The sequence below is a fragment of the Bacillus rossius genome, chromosome 1 (assembly GCF_032445375.1).
Source record: "Bacillus rossius redtenbacheri isolate Brsri chromosome 1, Brsri_v3, whole genome shotgun sequence".
NCBI classification, from domain to species: domain Eukaryota; kingdom Metazoa; phylum Arthropoda; class Insecta; order Phasmatodea; family Bacillidae; genus Bacillus; species Bacillus rossius.
The window spans coordinates 51,938,912-51,953,745 of NC_086330.1; the positions used below are offsets into that span (position 1 = coordinate 51,938,912).

At 40.4% G+C, this 14,834-nt stretch overlaps 1 protein-coding gene across 2 annotated transcripts in view; it reads right to left on the reverse strand.

Moving 5' to 3' along the window:
- LOC134535968 (dual specificity tyrosine-phosphorylation-regulated kinase 2) overlaps positions 1-14,834 on the reverse strand; it is a 574,108-nt gene that overhangs the window by 259,377 nt on the left and 299,897 nt on the right. The window lies entirely within an intron of this gene.

A 14,834-nucleotide genomic window follows, 5' to 3' on the forward strand; every position in this document is an offset into this window, starting at 1 on the left:
CAAATGCATGGAGTGACGCGGGCATTAGTACATTACATTTTACACTCGTGGCACGTTTACATTTATTTATTTATTTATTTTTACGAATCCTGCCACATTACTTTTTTTTATTCGCATTGCCGTACATAATATGATTTTATTTTTTAATGTGTAACATCTTAGCTCTCGGAATACGGCATTTGGTGGGAGTAATTTCGGGAATGGTACGGAAGTCGCGTGGAACAGAAATTTGTAACCACGGTGCTGCCATCTGTGGCGGATGGCGCGATAAAAGTTAACAAAGACAAAGGGAAACTTTATAGTATTAACTGATTAATGAATTTTTAAAAGATGTGCAATATTAAAAAAAATTCCTTAGCGAAAATCAGTTTCAAAACCGGGGTTTATTTTTTTTTCAGGTTTTTTTCGCTTTTATCGAAGCCGTTTCATTATATAATTTAAAATTTCGATGTGCAAATAAAATAATTCAATAGTAGACATAGCAAGCAGCTCCGGTAGTGAATCCTAGTGGTGGGTGCGGAAATTACGTGTGATTCGCCTAAAAAAATTTAGTTGAAAACACAATTTGGCCTACGGCATTATTTTAAAAATAAAATTCACGTTAAATACAGTTTCTTGAGTTTCGTATTGAAAGTGTATTTGCAACATGAGATGAGTTTCGTATTGAAAGTGTATTTGCAACATGAGAACACATAAATTATCTCGTTACCGAGGTTAGATGTTACACATCTCTGGTGAGATCTCTGAAAGAGTCGCAGACATTTTTTTTTCTATCCATCGCACGTTGAACTGTAAGTGACTGTTTCGTCCAAACAAGGCGACTGCAACTCAGGAGAAGGATCAGAACTGTGCTTCCATGCAGGCGTGCGCGTGCGAGCGCGACAAAGCAAGCACGAATCAGCTGCCAGATGGCCGAGCGAAGTAAGAGGTCGTTGCACTTACCAGAGTCTGGAGTGGCCGCGTGCTAACAAGCAAAAGTGTGTGCATCGCAGGCAAGAAGGAACATTAAACGTCCGTGGGAGGAAATTGGTTGGTTTGAGAAGGGGTGGAGGGGACCGACAGATGGCAAAATCTTTTAGTTATTTTCTATAATACTGCTTCACTATAAATGTTACTTAGTAATATGTGACCGAGTTATGTAGATATTACCCTACTCGATGTAATATTGGTAGGGGCAGGTATTTTTCGGGGAAAGATTTCGAGACTCCGTAACATCGTCTGTGTTCCATGATTGGTCTAGTTTCTTTCAGGAACACGTGTATTGTCCACACACCAATCAAATAACAAAGTAGGGAAACAAACGCGTCCTGAATGGCCCGGCGGCCGCCCAATACAAGAAAGAAACCGCTGGTGTGGGTATACCACACTGCAGTCTAAAGGTCGTTTAGATTTTTTTCTCGCGAAAAATGCCTGCCCCTACTGATCGCTCATTAGTCAGCAATAAAGTTGCCCGCGCAAGCGTGTTCCCTTGTAATTGGCGGCCGTCTGCAAGAGAAGTCTTTGTCCTGTTTGGTAGGGCCATTAAGGATGTGTTTGATTCCGCTTTTGATGACAGTGACTGATTGTGCTGACAGTAGACATGTTCCTGAAATAAACCCAGCCAACCACGAAACACAGGTGGTCTGGATATATTTTCTTGAAAAAATGAAATATGAGGTATTTCTGCATATTTTCATAGATTCATTGTTCCAACTTAAAAAAAAAAAAAATATATATTAACATTTCAACGTTTCTGATTCATCAGTTGAGGAGCTTCTTGGCTTGCACATAACTTGCAGTGTTTTTCAAGCTTTTTGAGAAATTAGCGCGAGGCATTAAACTGCCATTCGACACACACTATTCCCTGAAATAAAATAAAGTATTTTGTATTTATAAACCTAGGCTAGCCTTCTATTTCTCAGTGTTTTATTTTTACTCAGTAAAGGTGGAACTACATAAAAGCTATCAAACTAAATAAAATGTTAACGATGTTACTCGCTAGAAAAGCTCTCTTGTTCGTGGGATGTGTAAAACAGCGACGTGGGAAACAGTTTTTTTCCCTCTCCAATTTGCAGTTTGCTTAAATGAAACAAACAACATAACGGATGATGCATCTACGCGACGAATGTGAACTGAAGTCTGCAATTAACCTACGAACCGGGCACACAGAGCGCCAGGTATAAGTAACACAGCTGTAACTGATTCCGCTGGGATTATTATGCCCTCAGCAAAGTACGGGTTCGAGCCCCGACAGCAAGTCGGTTTTTTTTTCTCTTTTCTAAATTATCATACTGTGACAGCCAATCAATATTCTTTATATCACCAAAATCGGAACCTGGTTTTCCTACTTTGTAAATACAGGATCTGTGGGCGGCACCACGTCTGCGCAGTCCCGCGGCTCGAAGCACGGCTATGACCGTCGGAGCACGAGGCCCGCGACGCCTGTGGCGACGGCACAGCTGCGGCTCGCTCTGCGGCGGCGTTGCCTGATCGAGCAAGTCCCAGGCCGCGCAAAACTGTTTGCAACAGTTGACAACTGTGTTGCCAAGAAACTGAACAATGTTGGCAACGCAGGGCTTTAAAAACTTATAAAAATTGTCATAACACAGTTGAGTTCAGGGTGCTGTATGAGGAACATGCACTTCTTGCAGCGGCGGCGGCAATAGTAATTTCAGAGGTATGGATGGGGGGGGGGGGGGGTTTACTTAACCTGTCAAAGTCGATTTTGGGCTCGTCCTCTCCAGAGTCGCCGAAAGTATTTTAGACGAGATTTAACGCGAGACCGAAACTTGAACACTGTGGATTATGTATGCCCGGAAGAAGTTAATCAAGTAGTTTTAAGAATATCTAGTTCAGATTTCGAGTTTATTATAAGCAAAACTGAAAAAAAAAAAACAACAAGCAATGCACCAACTGGCCGAATCCTAAGTGGCAGGTCAGTAGGGCTATATTACACGCGCAACCTTACCAAGCGAAGCCTCAAGCACACCTAAATGCTGATCAGTATGTCAACAACAAGGTTGCACGTGTATAACAATGTTGCCAACATTGGTTTTCTTTGATGATCCTCGCTCTATGGTGCCAAAATGTTACCAGCATTAATGTTGTCAACATTGGCGTTTTTGTTGCCAACAATGTAGTGCCGGTGTAAACGCCGCTTTAGAGCCGTTTACAGAGTCGGGTAAGTAATATCTAAAAGAGGGGGCGGGAGAGAGAGAGGGGATGCAGGTTAATCAAATGCTCGCCCGACTGTGTAAGCCAGCCTGTGACCAAGGGCGTATCTAACTCCCAACGGGAAAAAAAAGAGGAAACGGGAGGGAGGGATTTTTTTATACACCTCTCTCTTCCATGGGGGAGGCGGGTCCACTGTACCATATAATAAATAAATTTAAAAAAATTATGCACATCATATATAGTTTGTGAGGGTTGTTTCCCCACTGCAGAGGGAAGGGGGGAGGGTCACCGACCGGGGAGACGCGTCACGGCAAGAGCTCCGCGAACTCTGAGGAGGTCGTCGTGGCCAGTCGAGCGAGGCACGGCTCTCCCTCTCTCCTCGCCATCTCGGCCCGTGGATCGCTGGGCCATTGCGAGTATCCGCGATAGTAGGAGTCAAAGAGGGAGGGCACCCCCCTCCTCCCCCTCCCCCCCCCCCACACACACAAGGTCACCGCACACCGCTGCATCTCTCGGGCTACGTGGCGCAGGGACGTGTCTGCGGTGGCGAAGCGCGGGGTGATAAGCGCGACGCTGGCGCTGGCTGGTGCTTCTAGCGCGGCGTCTCCTCTGAGCTGGCGCGCGCGGTCTTCTCGTTGTCAGGGCCGGGCAAGCAGGGCCGGGCAAGCGGGCATTCTATTACCCACGCTCTTGTAATGCAAAACGTTCGTCATTCAACAAGCCCCTAATTTACTATGTAAGACACCGGGGAATAAATCCACTGCTTCATTTCTCGAGCGGCTAAAATTCAAATACTTGTATTTTCGTGCCGATTCAGCTACTGGCCCACAGTTTAAGCGGAGGACACTGGGGGAGATGAGAATCTCTTGAACAAAGAAGTACCGAATTACAGACTGCAATCGCAGCGAAATTTGTTGCTGTCGGAAAAATAATTTCATTGAAATTTTTTTTGTTTGTTTTGGCAATAACTAAATTCGCGGTGGGTGTAGAATTTCATTAAATTGAACATAATCCAGAATTTCAGTGCTCCATGTGAAATACTTTATTTATCATTTACAATAAAAATTTTGTTCAACTCCATCTTCAAAGAGGTATACCGGCCTCGGGAAGCAATTTAGACCGTATGTCGTATATACGTTTTCAACTTGCTTTGTCATGATAAACCTGCCGAGGAAGATTTTAAGTCGAATTCATACCTTTTATATATATATATATATATATATATATATATACACACACAATATGTATATATATCGTGTGTGTGTGTGTGTGGTGTAACATATTTCCTTATGGATACGATAACTAATTACTTTCAGACGGTACATAAACTAAAGTGATGGATAGTCTCAGTCGGGTTCGTTATAATGGGATATTTAAAGGTATACACGGCAAAGGTTTTTTTGATAACTCCTTTAATATGAACAAATATTAAAACCATTTTTAGTTTTAATACCTTTAAAGAGTAGTATCAAAAAATTTGGCTTGAAAGTTTTTTATAACACTAATTGTTAGCTGAAGGGGTGAAAGAAACCAGGGGTTAAAGAATGGGAAAACATGTGGGGATTGAAGTTCTAAATCACATTCATTTCTCCCTTAGTAAGTTAGCACTTTATACTTTGAAAGTTATTGTAAAATCTTCTATAAATTAGCTAAAGCGTATTGTAGTTGTAATCTAAAGGTAATGTTTGCATTCGTAACAACAACTTTTGAATAAAATATTACGAACGCAAACTGCACATTATACTGTTAGGCTGGTGGCATACTATGCGTTTATCCCGCTGCGGTTAAAACTTCAGCAGCGTTTTTTTATTTAGTCGACAGCTTTTCTTAGAGTGTGCAATGCAGGTCTTTCAAGAAAGTACTAAGTAAACTTATGAAAATCGAACATGTAAACAACTGGTCCAGAAGAAATCGCAGAGCAGAAACTGGCTCCGATCCCACCACATGGTGCGATAGCGGCCTCACAGCGCTGAGTGTAGTTCAGACGCGGCATGTCCACAAAGAGTTCTCGTGGGCTGTGGTCACAGCACCGCACCAATGGGATGCCTCTGAATCACACAACATTCCTCGGACCATCACTCATCGTGTTTACCGCAAGCTGCATCCGCTAGCCGCTCCGCGACCACAACAGCTGATACGCGGGGACACGTGGTCAGCTCGGAGCAACTACATGTGTGCACACAAAATAAACTCCTGCGCTACTTCCAGTACTTTCAACAATAATAGTCTTTAAAATAACTTACTACAGAACTAAATCCACCCAAGTTCAACTCAATAATTTTAACATATGCTGCAACAAATATACCTGTTGCATCTTCATAATTTATGGGGAACGTATAGTCATAGGTGTATGAGTGTTAGTGAAGCGGGATGATTAGTGCGACACGCGTTCGTGCTTCTAATGCGATTGTCGCCTCTAAACGCAAAGCTCTAAAATAGCGCCAAGTCTTCTCGTCGTGCATAGGGCAACCATGAGATTTGAGCGGTGACCGTAACTTATATGTCGGAGAAATGAAGATAAAGCAAGTCATTTTGAGGGCTTTCAAGAATCTCTACCGGGAGGTACATGTGTATTTTTTTTTCTGAAAATATGTGTTTTTAGCCATTTTCACTTTTCTAAAAATACATTTAAAAAAAATAAAGACGGAAACAGAACTAATTATCCACCCTCAGCGTATTCTCAAATGTTTTTCGTAAACAGATCCCATTCGGATATATTGAGCAGTTTTTACATCCCGTGTTTTTTTCTGAACCTTATATTATTTAAATTAAGTTAATATTAATTAGATATTTTAATAGTGTCCACTGTGAAGTCATCGGAGTTTAGTATTAAATTAATTGGGAATGGTCACAACTGTCATTGTACTGTAATAGACCCATGTAGGATTCTTTGAAAATCTCATAATGTGTGATCTCCCCCTTAACGAAGGAAATTTTTAAATATTAAACGTAAAAAAAATATGGTATGTTTTTAACCAATATGGCGCCTTTCTCTTAAGTGCAATACAGGAATGTGAGGACACAACATAATAGCTGATCAGTCAGTATAGCTACCGTGGTGCAGAAAAATAAATGTTACTGAATGTTGTGGAAATGTCATCTACTTGAACATATTAATATGAAATAACCTAAATAATCTAAAACGATACAAATGGAAATGAAATAAACACACACTAATCGAAATGAGTCGAAAACCTAATATAACAAATAAAATCACTTAATACAAAACCCGCCTTTATTCCCCCCACCCCGCCCTCACTTTTTCCGAGAGAGATCACAGTGCTGCATGGATGGAATTCAAGGACCCTAACACTCCCCCTGCACTGTTCTAAAACAGGAAACAAGGGGTGGAAAGTGCGTCTTCTCGCACGAGTCACACGCGACGAGAAATGAGGATAAAAGGGAAAGAATAATGGGGCCGTCGACTCGTGGCCGCCATCAAATGGGGCAGTGTTTTTTTTTTTAGACCACGCGTGGAAACAGAAAATGAGCTTCACGCCGCATTGAAAGCACTCCAAAAGCGGGGAGGAAGCTGGTAGAATGAGTCGTAAAGGGGGCGGTGTTCGGGAGCTGGTTAAATCGTCCGTGGGTAGTCAAGACGAGACTCTTTCAAAGCTAAGAGATGGGTACTTCAGAAGTTTACGACCGTAAATTTTTTTTTAAGTGGTCCTTCAATTTATTTTCTTTAAAGGATTTGAAATAATAGAACCATCACTCTAAAACACGAGAGATTTATCTCACAAACAAATGGTGTCTTTTCCAAGACTCAACATGGTTTGTGTACGTTAGTGCTTAAAAAATACAAGTTATCAACATTCGAAGTTCAGATAATGCCTTGCGTTGTATTAAGGACGGGCTATTATTAGGTCACGTTGCCCAGTGGCGCCTTCAGCGGCAACGACGGGAGCTCTATAAAAAAACACGATGCTTAGGGGCATGTATCTTTCTCGAAACAATCTAATTGCTTAGTAGACTGCAATACGTTATAGTGATTGTTTCCTTGTGATTGACGGCCGCCCGCAAAATAATCCCTCGCCCTATTTGGCCGGGCCATTCAGGACGCGGTTACGTCCGCACTGGATGGCTATGATTGTTATGCTGGCAGTAGACATAAACCCAGCCAACCACGAATCACAGACAATACTGCAAATTTTCGTCCGGAAAACGTTTCGCGAAAAGTACATGGCTACGAGACTGGAAAAATACGTGGATTCATTTCGCATCGTGCTAAAATTCAAAACACACGTACCTTAATATTATTACTGTAATTATTGGCTCAGAGTTTATCTTAAGGATTCTGAGCCAATGGAAAACCTCCAACGAAAGAAGTATAGAATCACAAGCATCCCAGTTGACAGGTCTCACAAGTTAATAGCCAATGAGCAGGTGGCATGTGCTCAAGTATGCAGAGAATACTGGAGTCGATCCCAGAGGTCATTGGAAGCGCGAATTTTTCCAGTCCCTATATATGGCCCTAATGAGTAGAGACCTGCAAAATTCGCGGATTCATTTCGTGATATGCTACAATTCAAATAATTATACCTTAGCGCTGCTTCTGCAATTGGTTCACTGTTAATCTGGAGGACTGAGGGCCAATTAGAGACCCTCGCTCAAAGAAGTGTCGATTCACAGACACCCGGTCGAGACGACTCACAAGTCAGCAGCCAATGAACAGGTGGCATTTGCCCGAGTGTGTAGAGTGTAGTAGAGTCTATCCTGGAGGTCATTGAATACGCGAATTTTGCAAGTCTCTACTAATGAGATTACAGCAGGATTTCGATTACATCTAGGATAGGATCCAAAATAAAGTACGTCCACAAAATAATGTCCCAGTTATAAGTTTTTATAGTATGAACTGTAAGCGTTGTAGTGTGTTGGTTAAAGGTCACAATTGAAGAGTAACTCAATAAGTTTTAGATATGCTCGTACGTGAGTACTGCTTTGTTGTTTTCTCGCTGGCAGCGCCACCTACGCAAAACAGCGAATACTGAGCGTAAAGCGTTTTGTGTTCTGCAATTTGCTAAGAAAGAATCTGTAATTTCAGTTCAACTTGCGTTTAGTTTCAAATTTAATTGTGATCCCCCAAGTTGCAAATACAACCGTCGATGGTACAAGCGAGTCAAGACAAGGGAGCTCTTTTTCGCTGGCCTCCATGTTCCCCTGACATAACGCCATGCGATTTTTTTTTTCATTTGAGCTTTATAAAAGATCGTGTCTACGTTCCACCGCTACTTAATGATTTCCCAGAGTTGAGACACAGAACTGAAGAGGCTATTTGCTTCCATTGCTCCGGACTTGCTAACCGAATTATGTCAGATTTGGACTTTAGGTTGGATGTGTGCCGTATAACTAAAAGGTGTAGATATTGAACATTTGTCAGAAAGGCTTGGTTAGTTTACCTTCAATTTGATGTATGATTTGTTGTAAATAGTCTAATTAAACTTTTATAATATAAAATTGAAATTGGGGCATTATTTTATGGACATTCTGTACTTTGCATACTCGGGAAAACGTAATTTGTTCATTGGCTGCTGGCTGGTGTGGTGTCGGAAACTGAGGATGTACTTGATTAGATACACCTTCGTCTGAGTGTTTCTCTTTGCCTCACAAGTCCTCCGGAGAAACTATGGTACGTTCACAAAAGCAGCAAAATTTAAACATGTTTGAATTCGTGAAATTAAACAGAAATTTTATTCCAGGCTTCTAATGATGGACAGGCGCATGTATTTTTCGTGAAACGATTTGGACACTAACAGAGAGTTAAAATTTGTGACTGGTCGAGTTTTTGTCAAGTACATGTCTGCTGCCAGCTCACCAATTATAATTATTCTGTGCCGAAGCAAACGCGTCCTGAATGCAGACGGCCGCTAATCACAAGGAGGGAAGCAGCTGTCCCCTAGTGATGAGACAACACAAGTCCTTCTTCAATCTGTCCCTGCGCTCCCATATACCCTTGACGTAAACAAATATCGATCGACAGCACTAGTTTCACTTCACATTTACGGTATATCCTATCGCTAGAGACCTGCAAAATTCGCGGATTCAATGACCTCCAGGATAGACTCTACTACACTCTACACACTCGGGCAAATGCCACCTGTTCATTGGCTGCTGACTTGTGAGTCGTCTCGACCGGGTGTCTGTGAATCGACACTTCTTTGAGCGAGGGTCTCTAATTGGCCCTCATTACTCCAGATTAACAGTGAACCAATTGCAGAAGCAGCGCTAAGGTATAATTATTTGAATTGTAGTATATCACGAAATGAATCCGCGAATTTTAAAGGTCTCTACCTATCGCTATGGGCAAAGTAATTTTCGCGAAAAAACCTGAACGCCCATTTGACTGTAGTAGAGTATGCCTACACCAGCTGTTTCTTCTTTGTGATTGGCGGCCGTCTGCAAGAAGAAGCCGTTGCCTTATTTGATTGAGCCAATTGAGGACGCGCTTGCTTCCGCTCTGAATTACTGTGATTGGTGTGCTGACAGTAGACGTGTACCGGAATAAAATCTTGACCAATCACGAAACACAGATTGATGCTACAGTGTTTTAACTACCAGCTCATTTCAAAATATTTTCGCGAAAAATACATGCCTCTACCTATCACTGTTCGCACATGTGCACGTTCCCTCTATCCTTCAGCTACACAGCCCACCAAATCTGGGCAAAAATATAAGAAAAAATGAGCAGTCACAAGCTTATACGAGCGAGGAAACTAGTATGTTTTTTCCGTTGAGTCTACTATTGCTACGGTAATTACCCGCGAATTAATTTACAGGGAATATACATTACTAAGAATAAAAATAAGTATTGCACCACTCAGTTATCTTGCAAGCATGATACGTACGGTTTCCAGTGAAGTGTGTGTTTTGGTATCATTAATAAGGACAATATTATATGGTGAATTACGATAAAACCGAAATAACACAAAAAACCATGTCAAAACACAGAATAACATCTAACTGTAGTTATTTACACCATATAGCCCCGAAATAAAAGTTATATATTGGGATTACGAAGCATTTAACCAAAACTTAATTCAACCAGTAAAAAATTAATCTTTTAATGTAAGAAATTCCAGGAATGTTATTTCTGGTAATTAATTGTACTTTAGTGCATGAAACAGAAAAATGAATTTGTTTTGTGCATCTCTTATTGAATCACTTTTAAACCGCAAATATTAGCTAATTTTTTATATTGTTCTGAGTATATCTGTTTTCGACCAATAAATTACAAATTACTTTATCGTAGAAATGCAACATATTAATTTTATCACTATTTTGGTGGAGTAAGTATTACAGACCATTTTTGTAAAAATATAAATTAATAACACTGGAATCTTTTGTTTTATAAATGAAATAGGACTAAAAATAAAACCATAAAATCTTGTCTCTGGTGATTAAATGTGTACTTACATTCGCTTTTCACAGTATGTAACCTGTAGCATGCTTGCTCAGAAATCCAGGTTGTGTGAAACCTAGTGTATTTAACCTGGTAACACGCTGGCAACCCTGGAAATGTGTCCATTCTTCAGAGAGACGACGTTTTAGTCAGGGGGTGGCCATGCACACATTGCTATATGGCTATTGCGTGAAGCCGCTGTTTGTACAGCTGATGGTCCACACCATTGCGCGGAAAACTCGAGACATAGCCTGAGGTGTAGTGTTTGGTTTGTGAAAACAGTTTTAGAACACTGAATTTTATGGCAGTAAATGTGTTTTAACGACTGATTTTATAATTAATACTTACCAACCGCTCCGTCATGCTCCATTTCTTCAACGTATAAGGTGCTGAAATGAGGCGATGATGAGGTAAAAAAAAAAAAAAAAACTTCTAAATACGCCAGAAAATGCCATCTTCCGACAATTCCTAACGCCACAGCCACTTAGCAATGCAATTTTTTCTTTTGTAAATGAAACAGAAATATTCATGTAAAATAACAGATATAAGTAAATTTGTAAATTTACGTGAAAAATAACTGCATTACTACAAAATAGTGTTCGCAGGGGTTCGGATTCTTACCTGGGCATTTATGCTTTGTGTTGTCCCAGTACCTCCAATAGTTAAAGTTATCTGTAAACCATTCTCTGAATAGCTTTTTATTATTTACTGCCCACATTAATAAACATAATAAAATTCCTTAATATTAGATCATCCTTTACGTGGTTAAAAAAATATGGTAGAATTAAAAATCAAACAATATAAAAATTTTCGCTAATTTTCGTAAAAAATACTCCGCATTATCTCGAAAAACGTTTTTTATATATGCAAAAATAACCATAGTCATGTGTTGCACAAAGTTACAATATCTTTCTTGTGGTACTACAAACTATTTCTTGGTAACTTGCTTCCAAAGGAATGCAGAAAATTATTTTCTGTGCTACCGTTACCAACTTCCAGAGATACATTTAGTAATAAGTAGGCTTACGTTGGCTTCTCAATTATATAAGTTAATTAATATTTTATTCTATCCACTACTTTACATATATTATGATATATTTCTCATTTTGTAGATATGCACAACAAACCCCTCCAATATATGTTATTTGTTTTATATACCACACATATATGTCTAAAGCCAACAAATTTTAAAACAGTTAAAGTAGCTCTGTTCAATCATAAAATAATTTAGCAAGGTAGTAAACTGTGGAAACAAACTAATAATGGATTAGTTTCACAACAGATTACAATGAAATACAGTTCAAAAGCCTTCCAGCCAACATGGTTTTATGTGATACAAGCTTAAACAACGGTCTGTGATTTGCGATGTTGTGGTGGAAGACTTTTTATTTTAAAAGAAGATTCTAATTCTTCAAATTACAATGCTGAGAGGTTTGAAAACAGGATATACAAAGGTGTGACATAAGATACACAAAGGATTAAACTACGAAACAAGATAATATATTAAAAAGTTATTTTACTGCGTAATATTACATAATTCATGAAGGAACTAAACTTTTTTTAACTCAACATGTACTCTCTCAGTTATTACGCAAATTTCACAACGGGAAGTTAATTAATTCCATATTAAGCTCCCTCAAAGAATGAAATCCTTAAAAAAATTTTTTTTTAAACATTATGTTACACTGAACGGCCATAATTACTTACCGGCGACTAGCAAACGATATTATAGCCGCGGCTCCTTACATGGAAATATCCTTCAAGCCTTCATGCAAGTCATTACCAACAAGCTGGAGGTAGCTAGCTACCCACTCTGAACTCCATCATCCGGCAAGTGGCAATTTAACAGCTTGGCAGGCATTCTGATATTTAACCACAACTCTTCACGCCTTCTTGCATACTAAAATCAATCTTGGATTTCATAAGTGCATTTTAATAGTTTCTGTTGTGCCGTGTATTAAGTATTTAGGCACGTTTTATTTAAAAATTTTTGTAATCTTAAATATTTTTGGAAATATTTTTTTTCTCTCATCTTATTTTCTTTACGGCCAGGCCCTCAGCCTCTGTTCTCAGAGGCGAGCTGATTTTCTTTCCCAGCCTCATGCTAGGCTAGCATTCTGGCTAACATTTCTCCCGCCTCCAGGCACGTCGGAGCCGGTAACGTTATTTCTTCGCGGGTCACCTTTTGCTAAGAGCAGCTTGTGAAGCAGTGCTGAGCCCTGCTAACTCTGTCAAAATCGGTATAAGGTTCACTAGCAGCAAGACACGACAGGAGGATCCCGTGGGCCTTGTGTCCCACAGACCATGCGTTTTTTGAAGCCACCCCCGCCTGCTCACCCACCCTCTCTTCTCAGAAGTGGCTAGGAGCGACGACCGCTCGAGTGCGTTAACCGAATTCAATGCCATCTCAGGCTTGACAGCCGCAGTTACGATTCTGCACCTTAACGACACCTAGCGACGGCTGTGGTAACTAATGCCACTGGTGAGGCGTCGGCAGCGCCGACACTACCGCGCTCGCGCGGAGGTAACGACAACCTCTCCCCTCCTTATGTCTCAGGCCGCTAGGTGGCACCACTGGTTACTCCATTAACCCCCTAGCTTGACACTCTCGTCGGTCACTAGTCGATTTATTAGTACTTCCTCTCGCCACCAAAAGATAGCGCCTCAGTCGCGCAGTCACTCCAGTAAGATCTAATTTTTTTATGCCGGACACCTTCGGGTGGACTCGGTAATTTTCGGCTCAGAGCCTACCCCCCCTCCCATTCTCTAGAGACCCCGCGCTTATGATATCCTGGTGAGATCCCGCTCTGAACTTACTTCGGTGCGCGCCTCCTGACTGACTGGTACCGTTTGTATCTGCGATCTTCTGCGAATCATCGACATCGTATATTATGTAGTCTTCTCAGACTAAAGGGATGGAGTCCCTAGCTAAAATTATTAACCAGTCAGTAGTTTAGTTGAAAGTAGAGAAACTTAGTATTTTTTTATTTTTTTTTAAATTAATCATGATGACTTCCGTGGCTACCGCGAATCGTGGTTCGAGTTTGCGGAGACGAGACGCCCTCTCCTGAGCGCCAGGACCAACACCCTGTTTTGGTAAGTCTTGACGTCATCCCCCCCCCTTAATTTTCCTTCTATTGGCCTTTTGCGCCATTTAAGCATACTGTCTGGAAACAGGTCTAATTCTTTGGAATTTGGACTTTTGTTTCAGACAGGGTTCCAAGTTTGGGGCAACCAAAATCCTCTGCCAGAACCTCTGGAGTCGGTTCCTGCGCAGAACCCAACATCATTAGGCCTACTACCTTGATCACCGTCTACCTACAGCCCCGGGTGATACCCGCATAATTCTATCTTTTTATTCACGAACCCAAGATTAGTGTAACCCAGTTAAGACAGCGGACAGTAAAAGGCAGTTCGTGGAGAAGAAATTTATATTATGTTTTGGAAGGACTATATGTACAATCTTTAAAGTTACTAATGTTAATTTCATTCTTGTTTTTAAATATTTTAATTTTTGTTATACATTGAGGGCCGGCCCTATCGTAAATAACGTTAAGGAATATCATATAATAAGTGTAATTGTGAGTTATGTAAATAAGATCACTTATCAATGAAAAACAGTCTTTACTAAGGAAAATTTAATCTATCAAAAAAAAAAGAACAATGATTAATAAAATAAGGAAGTCTATAGACGTAACAGTTGTTTTTATTTATTTAATATATAATAACGATCCTTTTACTCCCAAGTATTTGTAGGGAGTCCCTAAATTTTCTTTGTTTACTTCTAGTGTCGCCTCTGTTGTTGACTTTTCTAGTTATTAATTAAGGGCCTCAGTAATCAAAGCTTCCAAATCTTTTAACCTTATTATTTAATTATTCTTTAAGACACTAGGGGTATTACAAAATGGTAGCAGAGCATGGTTACGTCTATAGGCATACCTAATTTGAAAGGTCATACCTAAAATTAAAATTAAAAAAAAAAAATTGAATAAAAAAAATTTTTATATTTTTTTGTCACTTAGAATCTTTTTGTAGTAAGTAATTTGTGAACTGTCCGCTGATACACGTAGTAGCTAAATTGACCCTTGAATTTTAAAATTATCATAAGTTTTGTGTGTTTACATCTGGGCGCGAGCCGAGAGGCAGCTGGCTCCCCACCCACGCGACTCGGGCCGCGCGCGTGGCTTATCAACAGAGACGTGTCCGCTGGACAAGATACTCCCCCCCTCCCACACCCCTAGTTAAAGGCGCTGCGCGCCGAGGTCAGTCCTGCCGGCTGAAG